Source organism: Muntiacus reevesi, chromosome 8, assembly GCF_963930625.1.
Source record: "Muntiacus reevesi chromosome 8, mMunRee1.1, whole genome shotgun sequence".
NCBI classification, from domain to species: Eukaryota; Metazoa; Chordata; class Mammalia; order Artiodactyla; family Cervidae; genus Muntiacus; species Muntiacus reevesi.
The window spans coordinates 24,651,299-24,663,926 of NC_089256.1; the positions used below are offsets into that span (position 1 = coordinate 24,651,299).

General features: G+C 53.3%; 1 protein-coding gene across 5 annotated transcripts in view; it reads left to right on the plus strand.

Annotated features, from left to right (window-relative positions):
- The first annotated feature begins 966 nt into the window (after positions 1 to 966).
- Positions 967 to 12,628, plus strand: part of ADARB1 (adenosine deaminase RNA specific B1) — a 112,738-nt gene continuing 101,076 nt past the window's right edge. For 4 of the 5 annotated variants that reach the window (XM_065942672.1, XM_065942671.1, XM_065942674.1 and 1 more), the window contains exon 1: positions 967 to 1,146. The gene's annotated coding sequence lies outside the window, so the exon portion shown is untranslated. The remainder of the gene's footprint in view (positions 1,147 to 12,628) is intronic. The other variant, XM_065942675.1, reaches the window with a different exon arrangement.

Consider the following 12,628-nt stretch of genomic DNA (forward strand, 5'->3'; position numbering starts at 1 on the left):
GCTGCACTTTCCCCTGTGGTTACATTATGCTCCAAGCCACTGAGTCTCAGAGCAGCTCACTTTTGTCTGATGACCAGGAATAGCTGCAAGAGGGAACCATCCTGGAGCGCTGCGCTGGCCTTTTCCCCCACATTTGACTTTTCTCCCCCATTTTAACAGGAGAAAACAGGCAGAGGTCCGCAGAGACAGCCTGGCCCCACAGCTGAGGAGGGCGGCAGTGACACTTGACCTCGGAGTCTTGAGGTCATCGGCCTTGCGCAGGTGGAGACCCCAGGCTTGCCTGGCTGCCCTGGCGGACCACCAGTGGCCCAAGTGCATTCAAGAACTAGTTTTCCCTTCCCAACTATTTTATGTTGAGTAGACCTGCGGCCTCGAGTTGCTTATTCCGCTCTGGGACGTGGCACTTCTTCAAATGCTTGCCGTCCGGTGTGCAAACGTTCTTGGTAGATACAGACAAGAGTCCGCGTACTGCCCGGCTGCAAGAAGCTTTCACTGCCTCACAGTAAACCCACCGACCACCACCCCCAACCGCTCACCTGGACTCGCTTCTGCTCGCACCCAGGGCGCCCCTGGGGCCTTGACCCTACCTCCTCCTCCTCCCAACTAGTCCCAAACTGACCCCGCACAGGCCGGATGCACCTTCACGTCCCGCTGCCGGCGCGCCCTCCAGCGCAGGGACTGTGTGGACCCGCTCTCCTCATCAAGGGCTTCGTGCTTCAGGGCGGGGGTCTCGAGGTGCGGGCCCCGCCGGGTTTCCCGCTTCTCCCGCCCCACCCGGGTCCCCGGAGCCCACCCTCACCCTAGCACCACGTCCCCTCGGTCCTCCACGTACCACCCGCGGGGTTCGCCGCGGCATACGTGCGCGCGCCCTCCTGCGTCGTGGCGTCGCTCCCCGGCGTGCGCGCGGCCGGCGGCGGGGGCGGTGGGAGGGCGGAGCCGATGCTGGGGGCGGAGGGCGGAGGCTGAGGCGACGGCTGAGGCGGCGGCCGGTCTGTTCGCGCTCGGGGGCGCGCTCGGGGGCGCGCTCGGGGCCGCGCCAGGCCACGGCCAGCGCGCCGCAGCCCCCGGCGCCTGAGCGGAGTCCCACGGACTCGCTGTCCTAGCCCCGGCGTTGAGCTGCGCGGAGCTGAGCGGCCCGCGGCTGAGGTGAGGCGCGCTGGCGGGGGCGGCAGGGCGGCGGGGTCTGGGGGGACTGCGGGGCTCGGACACCGCGGGCGGACACCACGGCCCGACCACGCTGCCGGGCAGCGCTGGGCAGCGCCGCGGCCGCGTTTATGTAAGCGCCGCCGGGCAGGTGGTGAGGCCGCGCCGGGCGTGCGGCTCGAGCGGGACCCGTGCTGCCACGAGCCCTGTCCGGAGGGGTCGCGGCCGCCCGCGATGGGAGGCTTCGCCCAGGACGACCCCGCGTCTCCTCCCCGGGCGCCGCATAAGCGCGGGATGCGCTGCGCTGCGCTGCGCCGCGCCGCGCCGCGCCGCGGGATGGAGGGAGGCTGCGTTCCTAGAGTGAAGCTGCGCCCCGGCGCGTGTACACCGAACCCGGGATGGAGAGAAGCCTACGCCCCCGGGGACAACCCTGTCTCCTCCCCGGGGGTGCCGTTTCTGCTCCGGATGCGCTGCGCCCTAGGGAGGGAAGGCTGCTCCTGGGACCAGGCTGCGCCCGGGACGGCCCCTGGGTCCCCTTCGGGAGAGCGCCGTGTCCGCGCGGGGTGCCCTGCGCTACGCAGAGGGGAGAGGCACCTCCAGGGGGAGGCTGCGCCCCCGGGGAGGGGAGGCTGCGCCAGGGCGGCCCGCGTCCCCTCTCTAGGGCGCAGTGTCCGCGTGGGATGCTTTTCGCCGCGGGCGTCGCGGGGCGGGGAAGTTCCCGCGGGTGCCGGGCGTCTGAGGCGACTCGGGGCTCGAGGTGAATTCTGTCGTGGTCAGATCTGCAGTAGGAAAATCACCGAGCTGTGAACGGGTCTGGGGGAAGGTGTCAGGATGGGCTGTGGACGCTACAATGGGTGGGAGTCCCAGTGTACAAACTGGAGAACCTGAAATGTGTTCTAATACCGATTTATATATGCGAGACCCACAGCGCCGTGTTTGGTTCGCAGTTCATATTTTTAGCCAGCAGGTTTGGGTTGTTACTAATGATAAGGGCGTTTATTTATTTATTTCCCCCCTACACAAGCAATAGTGGTGAGCATTCAGTCCTCTAAGTATAAGGAAAACTGGCTTGGTGTTAGGCTGACTTTTCTACCCTTAGTGCCCTAATTGAAATGATGATCAGGTAAGTTTTGAGATTTCCCTGGTGGCTCAGACGGTAAAGCGTCTGCCTACAGTGTGGAGACCCCGGTTCGATCCCTGGGTTGGGAAGCTCCTCTGGAGAAGGGAATGGCAATCCACTCCAGTACTCTTGCCTGGAAAATCCCAAGGACAGAGGAGCCTGGTAGGCTACAGTCCATGGGGTCGCAAATTTTAGCTCTCTTTGATATCTCCTAAATTTCCAGTGTGTTTTATTCCTTCAAAAACTGCCACCTAGAGTTACATTTTCCAAAACCTGGGTTGTGTTAGGAGCAGTCTGGGCAGTGTCTTTTGATACCATGATTTCTCTGAGGCTGAGATGCCTTTACCTGTTTGCAGAGGGTTTCCCTGAGGGGAAAGGGAGAAGGAAAATGCAAAGATTGACTGGTACCCTTCCTCCTGGGTGTGAGAAGTCGCTGCCCTCCCTGCAGAGTCCCTCCAGGGACAGGGTCCCCTTCCCAGGCCACCCACAGCAGAGCCCGTAAAGTATTGGCTGAGAGTGGCTGAGCTGGGTGGTGAGCCCGCTCTGCTGGGGTGGAGGCAGGGACTGACCCCTGCTTTGCAGGGAGAGCCTTGCCTCTGAGTGGTGTCCTGTTTGATGTCTGAATGTTCCTGAGACTCAATGTATTCAGGGACATCTTCAACAAAAATTGAAGCTGTAAGTGGAAGGGAAAAAAAAAAAAAAAGAGGCCTTTCCGCAGGGGGCAGTGGTGAAAAGAAAATTGGTCCAGCTCTGAGAAAGTGATGACACATGGCTCTGGAGATGCAGCGTGCTCATGAGGTCAGTTCTGACCTGGGAGGTGAAGGACGGACAGTTAGCTAGTAACAGCTTCCTCAAGAAACTTCTCAGCTTATGGGTGAATCCAGTCCTCCGTAAATTTACAGGTTGTAAAAGCATCTCAACCGCTTTTAGATTGGAGTAGGAACATTTTTTAAATTTATATTTATCTGGTGGACGAATGAAGCAGACTAATTCACTTGGCAGGTACTTACCTGTGTCGTGCTGCTCACTGTTTTAGGCTCCTTCGATACAGTGCTGAACAAATTAGGCAGAGTTCAAAAAAGCTGGAAAGCTGGCAGTTTGTTTTACTAAACAGTGTTATAGTATTACACTTTAAAAGTTAAATCTATACTTTTAGTTATAAAATTTTAAAATGTATACCATTGAAATTTGTATTTATAGATGTGAAAGTATGAGCATGCGTACTGCACAAAGGTATAAACACATAAGAAAACCCCATTCCACTCCACCCCCAGCCACTCGGGTCCCTGCCACTGCTGTGGTCATTTGACTGTGGATTGTCCCAGCAGTAGTCAAAATATACATGATTATGTGTATGCTTTAATATAATTTTTAACATCTGCTAAAAGTACTGCAGTGAATTTTTTTTAATATATTAGTGTGCAAACAAAATCCACTAATCATTTTTTATTAATTGTCAAAATTCCTTAGCTGTAAGGTTTATTTAAGAGCTGGTTTGTGTTCCCTTGAATGCTGTGATGAGCTATATAAGTACTTAGCACCAAGGAATTTATTTAAATATTTAGGTTGGAGATAGTTAGAAAGTACATTTTAGAGATTAATAGGTGAAGCTATCCAGCCTATAAAAAACTTGTTTAAGAAAAATTGTTGGAGGAATTCCCTGGAGGTGTCAGTGGTTAGGACTCAGTGCTCCCACTGCTGAGTCCCAGAGTTTGATCCCTGGTCAGGGAACTAAGGTCCCGTTATACAAGCAAAAAAAAAAAAAAAAAGTCAATCTTGGTATGAAATAAGAGCTTAGAGAGGTCAGATTTTGTTGGAAAACTTGATGGTTTTTTGTGTCAGTTTTCTAAACGCAAATTTCCGAATCTGAAATTTGGTGTGATAGAAATGCCTGTGTGTGTGCTAAGTCACTTCAGTCATGTTTGACTCTTTGTGACGCCATGTACTGTAGCCCACCAGTCTCCCATGTCCAAGGGATTCTCCAGGCAAGGATACTGGAGTGGGTTACCATGCCCTCCTCCAGGGGATCTTTCCAACCCAGGGATGGAACCTGCATCTCTTATGTCTCCTGCATTGGCAGGCAAGTTCTTTACCACTAGTGCCCCTGGTAATGCTGCTGTTTAAAAGAAAAAAAAAAGAGAAAAAAACCTTTAAAAAGTATGTTCATAATATGTGAGGTAGGAAAGACAAACAGAATTTCATTTAAAAATTGTAAGTTGAAGTCATTAAGATTTTCTTGTTCTGAGAGTGACTTTTCTTTCCAAGGTTACATTTTGTTTGGAGTGTGGACAGAGGTGTTCACCTGGCCTTGCTGTATTCTTGGTGGTCTGATTAGGACCCCCGGCTGCTGGCCTGTATGTGTGTGTTGTGTTCTAGGAGTGTACCAAAAAACGAGTTTGGTTTTCAGTTTATCTTTGTGGTGGATTTAAAATGCAGGGAGCAGGGCGGGGGTGGGGGTGGGGGGGAGTAGCTGAGAGGGCTCTGGTATTCTTGCGGAGAGTGCAGTGATCCCCTGTTTGCATGGAGGGCAGTTTCGTTTCATTCCCATGCTCATCCCACAAGTATTTGCCATGTGTCAGGTCCTGTTCTAGGTGCTGGAGACAGGGGAGTAAACACAGCAGGGTAGTTCCTGCCCTCAGGGGTTCACATTCTGGAGGAGATGAGGATCATAAACCCCAGCTCCAGTCCTAAGTGCTGGCCAGAGAAAACCATAATTCAAAATGATATGTGCACCCCAGTGTTCACTGCAGCATAATTTACAGTAGCCAAGACACGGGAGCAGCCTAAGTGTCCACTGACAGAGGAATGGATGGAAAGATGTGGTACACGCATACAAGGGAATGTTACTCAGCCACCAAAAAGAACGAAATAATGTCATTTGGAGCAACATGTATGGACCTAGAGATTATCATATCAAGTGAATTGTCAGGCAGAGAAAAACAAGTATCATATGGTATCACTATATGTGTAGTTAAAAAGAGAGATACAAATGAACTTATTTACAAAACAGAAAGAGATGCACAGACATAGAAAACAGAATTATGGTTGGTTACTAAAGGAAAAGTAGGGGGAGGGGTAGATTAGCAGTTTGGGGTTAACATACACACACTGCTGTATATAAAATAGATAACCAACAAGGCCCTACATACTATAGGGGACAGGGAACTCTACTCAATGTTCTATAATCACCTATGCGGGGAAAGAATCTGAAAAAGAATAGATGTATGTATATGTATGAGTGACTCATTTGCTGTACATCTGATATTAACATATCATTGTAAATCAACTATATTCCAAAGTAAAATTTACAAAGTCCTGAGTGCTATGCTGGGAAGGGGATGGGACCAGCAGGCCGGGAGGTTCTGTGGGGAGAGCTCAGGGTGGAGGGAGCTGGGCGCCGCCTGGCTGGGCGCTGGTGAAGGGGGTTCTGGACTCACAGGTTGGCCCCGTAGTCCCAGCTTCCTGTCCGGTGCTGATAATAGCCAGGAGCCCACTGTGGCCTGGAGGGAGGGAGGGAGGGAGGGTGGCAGGAAGTGAGCCCAGAGACTGGCGGCTGGCTGTGGCTTGCGGAGCCTGGCTTGGGGTGTGGAATTTAGACGGTAGCCTCAGCCTCACTGGGGCTGCCGGCCTGCCTGCTTGCCGTCCTCGTTGGCGTCACAGCTTTGGACGACAGATGACACGATCTGCTTTCTCTTTGAGAAGAATTGCTCTGGCCGTTATACAGCGGTGTTTATTGGGAGCTTGTGGTGTAAGGCCATTTAAGCACTTCACATGTATTAATTAAATTCTTGTGACCGTCTGTAAGGCGGGCAGTGCTCTCAGTCTCCCACATTACGTGTGCGTAAAGCTCCGTGTAGGGAGAGCACAGATTGGGCCAAGGGCGGACTCCCCCGTCCCTGCCCAGGGCTGGAGGGGAGCAGCGGGGCCATAGTGACCTGCTGGGGCCTGGCACCAGGGCAGAGGTGCGGAGGTCACCGATTTTGGCATCATTTTGTACTGTTAACCAGAAAATGCTGCCCATTAGCCTGCGACACAGTGCTTTCCTGTCACTGGTGTGTGTGTGCTCACTTACACCCATTGAAATAGCTTTCAGACTTTACGAGTAGACTTAAAACCATGCCAGCCTCACTTTGATGTAGAAGGAAAATGAAAGTGAAATACAGTAATTATAAAATTGCTTTTCACCTTTAGAATTTAGTTCTTCCAGGTCAGCACCACGGCTGGGTATGCTGTGCTGTTACCATCTGTTGCTGAAACGGCGTCTTTCTCTCGACTGTACCACTGCTGTTTCTGGGGTGCGTCCAAGCTTTGGACAAGCTTCGGACACATGATCCAATCCCTGGAATCTGGGTGCTTTCTGTCCTCCCGGCAGGTGTTAAGGAAAGGTTTCCGGTCCTTAAATGATTTGTGGACTGACCCACTGACGGGGTAGGGAGCTCTTTCAGCCATGCCTCCTCGAGGAACTGCTGGGCTTGAGTGACTGCTTAGCCCCCACCCCACCTCAATGTCGCGACAACGTGGGAAAACTCAGGTCTTAGGGCCCAGGAGCCCTGGCGTGTTTGCTGGCGGCCTGTGGGGATTGCTGGCAGACTCTGAGATGGAACAGCCCAGAGACGCCCCCAGGTGTTGGCTGGCAGAGCAGCCAGCCAGTGGAGCTGTGAGGTGGGGAGGTGTCGGGTCCTCAGAGCAGGGCCCACCGGTGGGTCTCTGACCCTGGTCCACCGGCCGTGTCACTGTCCAGCGCTGCAGTTTTTCTCTCCGGTAGGAGGAGCGGCAACCCTGGTCCTCCATGGTCCGTGGGTCGATAGCCAAGCTGATGTAAAGGGCCTGAAACAGTCGTTCACTGGTGGTACTTAGGAGGGTTTCCTCTGCTTGTTATCTCTGTGATCAGTCGTTGAGTGGAGGTGTGTGGGTCTGCGCAGAAATTCAGGGTTGGGTTCAAGGAGAGGCTGGGGGTCATTTGTATATTGCTGGTGTTTGAGACTATAGGCTGGGCCCTGGGTGTAGACAGAAGGGTGAGGACTGAGCCTGGGGGCTTTGGGCATGGGGTCCACAGAGGAGGAGGGTCTGGTGTTTGATAAGAGGAGGTGGCCTGTGGTGGGTGGAGAGCATCAGATGTGGAGGACCCCCAGGAGGGGACAGAGTAACGGGACACTGACCGGAGGGTTGTGGGCTCAAGGGAGCTTTTATTGTTAATTTTCAGGTAGAGTGATTGTTGTGTGTCCTGGGGCTGATAGGACAGATTTCTAGCAGAGGGGAAGCGGCGAGGGTGGAGCAGCAGGGCGGTACAGCCCCCCTCCCCCTCCACCCCCGGAGCGAGGCGGGACTTCTATGCATGGAGCCTCCGAGAATATTGCTAAGAGACACACTGCCCCTTTGAAAGGAGGGCATAAAATAAAATATAATTTTGTGCTTAGTCCAGGAACCTTGGGAACTGTGCTGTCGGACTTAGGATCTAGTTTCTTATTAGCTTGTGGTGCTAAACATACCTTGGGGCATCCTTACAGAAAGATACATGTGGAAATGGCATTTTTCTTTATTAAAAATATTCACTTGTCTCTAGAAGTATCATTAACTCAACTAGAAGTTGGCACCTTTATTCACCGAATCCAGTCCTGCGCAGAGGACTAACCAGACTTGGCTCCTGGTTTGCCCTTTATTTGTCTGAAAGCTCTAGAGGGAGGTGCGTCCAGCTGCCCCCACCGCCTGGAGGTGGGCACTGTTGCTTTGGGCCCTGTGGGCTGAAGCTCTCCTCAGGCAGCAGCATTCACTTCCAGTTGCCTGGTGAAATGGTAGAACATCTTCCCTGCGTGTTGATTTGTACTGTGTGTGGTTATTTGGGGTTATTAGATTTGGAGTTGTGAAATGTCGGCCTTCTCAGTGGTTCAGTCAATAGGATGAAACACACAAGGCCCCCCGACCCCTTGTCCTCAGGCCATGGGGGAGCCGAGGGGGAGCTGGTCATGTCCCCCTGCCCTCTGTGGATGTGGAGCTTTGGCTGGGAACCTTCTCCGGCCAGACTCATGGAGGGGGACACTCTACCTCTGGGAGCCAGCCTTCCTGTGGGACGATCCAGCCAGGAGGAGGTGGGGGACAGACATCCCGCCCCAAGGTGGAGGCCACTTAATCAGAGTGACTGAGGGAGGCCGGCAGCCTTCATCGGGGTGTGTGTGAGGATGCCAGCCGTGGGGGCTCTCCTGGGCCTGGGGAGGGCCTGCAGAGAGGGGCGAGGGGCCCTGGAGCAAGACGAGAGCCCGTGGCAGAGGACAGAGACCTGGCTGGAGCTGTGTGGGGCCGCTGGGGAGAAGAGAACAGTGGTGTCCGCCGAGTCAGCAGGGTTTGGTGACGAAGGGGGTCTGGGAGGCAGGGGACCAGGAGGGTTAAGACTGGTTCTTGGAGCTATGGATCCGATGCTGCTAAGGCCAGAGGGTCCGAGGTGGGGAATCTCAGTCATGGACATCAGCTTATGGTGGGTTCGGTTTGAATCTGCACATCACTTCCCCCTGCTGTGAGGTGTGCAGAGTATTTATCTTTACATACATAGGTGTGATCTGTAGACATAACACGCATTGTTTGTGAAAGGCAGGCACGTGTGTGCTTACACTTCTGTGGGGCAGGACTTTGCTTCTGTCAGCCATTCCTCACAGTAGATGTTTCATTGCCCCTATTTTTCCAATCAGGAACTGGCAGAAGAGGCTCAGTAACTTCCTGGGAAAGTGGAATAATTTAATTAAATTATTATTATTATGAATAATCTAATAACATTTAGCTGACATTTATTAAGCCCCTGCTATGTGTCAGGTGTGATGGAACCAGTTTAATCTCATTTACTCCTGATGGTAATCTCAGAGGGTTCCCGTTCTGTGGAACCATGGTTGTCTCCTCTTATCTGGCTCACCCGAGTAGCTGCCTTACACCCGCCCCACTCCTCCCCTCCCCCTGTCCGTTCTTGACCAGCAGCCAGATTCAAGCCTGCACTAGAGCCCTGTACCTGCCCCCATCCTGCCCTCCCCTCTGGCCACCCCTCCAGCTGTCCCATGGCTTCGCTCCTCCATGCCCTTCCCTCCCCCTCCCCTCTGCTGTGGACCCTTCAGTCTGTTCTGTTCATCTGCCCCCCTGCCCCCTGCTCCTTTTACCAGCCTGCCTGGCAGAGTGGAGGCCTCAGGAAGGCAGGGATCTTAATTCTGTCTTTATCCTAAGGGCTCAGAACAGTGCCTGGCAGATAGAGGCACTTACCAATGTTTGTTGAATGAATAAGTTTTTCTTACTTGCAATGTAGGTAGTAGAATCCGAAACGAGGCTGTCTGCCTCTGAAAATATATTTTTTTCCACCCGAGCATACTGCACCCCCAGCTGCCCCCTCCCCCAATGGCTCCCATTATTGTACTTGGTGAATCAGTCATATATTTACGGCCCATATGTCTGTGTTATCTCCAGATTTCTGTGCTTTTCTTTGTAGAACAGAAACATTTACAAAACATTCAAACTTGTTCTGAAACTATCAAGTGCAATATAGCAGTTAGTCTGTTGAAAACACGGAGTTCTCAACTTGAAAAAAAAATAGCTGTGTTCTGCTAACCCCTTTCAGGTGACGGATTGAAATGCATCCTCATAAGAACAACAGTATCTGTTGTAGAGAAGCTATATTCCCAATGATACAATGTATCAAGTGATACATCTTGATGAAAGTGAGGATGCTTTGAATAATTCTGGGAGATACCAGAAAAGCAGCCAAAGAAAATGAGGTAGATTCACAGTGCAGGCTCAGAGGGTTTAAAGGCTGGAAGGAATGTCGTTGAAGAGCTGTTTGGCAGGGGGCCCGTGGTAGGGTCCACTGGAATGGGGCACTGGCACTCCGTCTAGCCCCCCTCCCACGCGGTGGGTTCTCCTGCATCCCTCCCGCAGGTCCTTGAGTGTAAAGGGGTGGTCGAGCTGGCGCTGTCCAAGGTCACACTGTTCCTAGAAAACTGTTGTACCTGGGAGTCAGATGACAAACTCTGGGTGCTTTGAGGGTCCTCAACCAGCTGTCAACAAGTGTAGGTCGAGAACAGCGCTGTGGGGCCAGCACGGGGCGCCAGTCACCCGGTGGCTGTGGCCGCACATGCGCCTGGGCTCGGCACGAGGCGTCCTGCCACCTCCCGGACCCGCAGCTTTCCTGAAGGAGGGCCAGGAGGGGTTCAGGACACAGGACCAGGGCGGAGTCCTGGGTTCTGACTCGATGAGGAAACACTGGTCTTTGGGACGTCCAGATGACCCCTGTCTCTTGTTTTTTCGGTCTCTGGGGACGAGACTAGATTGTACTCCGTCACGTCTGACTCTGTGCGATACCATGGACTATAGACCTCCAGGCTCCTCTGTCCATGGGATTCTCCAGGCAAAGATACTGGAGTGCTGGGGAGTCCAGATGAGCCCTGTCTCTATCTTCTCAGTCTCTGGGGACAAGACTGTATTAGTTGTTGAATTAAATTGGGTGAGGATTGGGTTTTCAGGTTTTCACAGTGATGCTTTCTACTCTTTAATTTTACCCTCCAGTGAAACCAAGGGTACTGATGATATTTCCACAGGAAAAGCAGGTGCTGTGTGACCCGGCCAGCACCCTTCGAGTTCGCCCTGAGCTGTTAGCCCTGAGCGTGGGCAGCACAGCTGGGAAGGAGGCGCTTGATGGCTTTCAGCATTTCTCTCCGAAAGCGGGGCTTTCCCTACAGTTTATCAGGGCTTTGAGCCACGCACTAACCGTGTAGCTGGGTAAGGTGCTCGGGACTTGTGGGGCCAGAGCTCTGCTGGGAGCAGCTGGGGAGGGAAGTGCTGCACGGCCACTGTGTGCTATTCACAGGCACAAACCCCAGGAGCCTGCCCAGCCTCGCTGGTGGGGGAGAGAAGCCATGCAGATGGATAGATGGTGTGCACAGTCAGCGTGTGGCCTGCGTGTCCATCTTCAAGTGCTTGGAGGTCGTGGGCAGGGAGTACAGGGACCGGCAGGCCCTGGGGAAGCTTTGCTTTCTTGCTTTAAAAGCTAGTGTGAGCTTCACCCTCAGTAAGTGGACAAGTCAGCGCTTTTCATGAATTTCTGAATTGTGCACCTAGGACCACAGCCCAGTTTTAAAACGTTGCCATGACCCCAGAGTGCCCTTTGTGTCTGTGGTTAATTCCTATTCCCACCTCCAGCTGTGAGCAACCACTGATCTGCTTTCTCTTTCTCTAAAGGTGCCTTTTCTGGGCATTTCATGTAAATAGAATCGTGCAGCATGGAGTCTTTTGAATCAGACTTCTTTCGCCTCACGTGACTTTTTTGGGGTTTGCCTGTGGTGTAAGTGGATCAGTGGTTTTTTCCTTTTAGTAGTCGACTAGGACTCTGCTGCATGAGGGTCACACACCTGTGTTACCCCCCACCAGGGACGGGCATTTAGATAGTTTCTGCCTTTTGCCTCTGTGAACAGTGTGCTCTGAGTGTTAGTGGGCGCGTCTCTGTGGGAACCGGCGCTCAGGTGGGCTTAGGATGATGGCACAGCCTCTCTCAGGACCCCAGGCTCACTCAGGCCTGTCCCTGCGAGGGGCACTGTGCGTCCGGAGCAGTGTGGACCCGTTACTTCTGGGATGAAGTACTGTGACGCGATGGCACCCTCGGGACCGAGTGTGGGGCTGAGGAACCCTTCCCCAGTGCCCATCTTTTCCTTTCACTCATCAGAAGCCGTCAAGGAGGAACTCTGAGGTTTGTTAAAATCCACATCCGGCCTGCAGATGCCACGGGCTTCATGCTTTGACCCTGCAGTCCTCTTCCAGCAATTCAGCCCGAGGACTCACCACTAATAAGATGGCAATACAGACGGCAGTGACCTAACTGTGCAGTCAGGGACAGGCAGATGGGTGACCACACCGTAATGAGCTATGTGGAGGTGTCGGTCTCTGATCTGAGGCGATTTCCAGAACATACAGGAAGGGAGTTGGGCCAAGCACTGGAGCGTGGCCAGCAAGCGCCCTTGAAGTGAGCAAACGTGTATCTGTGCCTTCGTGCGGAAGGGAAACCGAAAAGGAAAGCCAGGGCGAGAGGGCTGGGGCCCTGGCCAGTGGAAAGGAGGGAGGATGCAGGAGGGTGGAGGGCTGGCAGGGGTGTCTCTGAGCGACCCTATTAGTACAGCCCAACTCTGGGAACCATAGACGCCAAGACAAAACAAAAGAGCGTCAGCCAGGATGTGCAGGACCCAGAATGCAACAGAGAACCAAAGCTCCGTGTAGGACAAATAGTCACGGAGCTACAGTGGGGGTGGGGAGGGATCAGCTGGGTTTTGGAAAACAAACTTCTCTGGGTTCTGTAAGGCCACAGACAAGAAAGGCTGCACACCCTCTGTCCCTCTCTCTCTCCCAGGG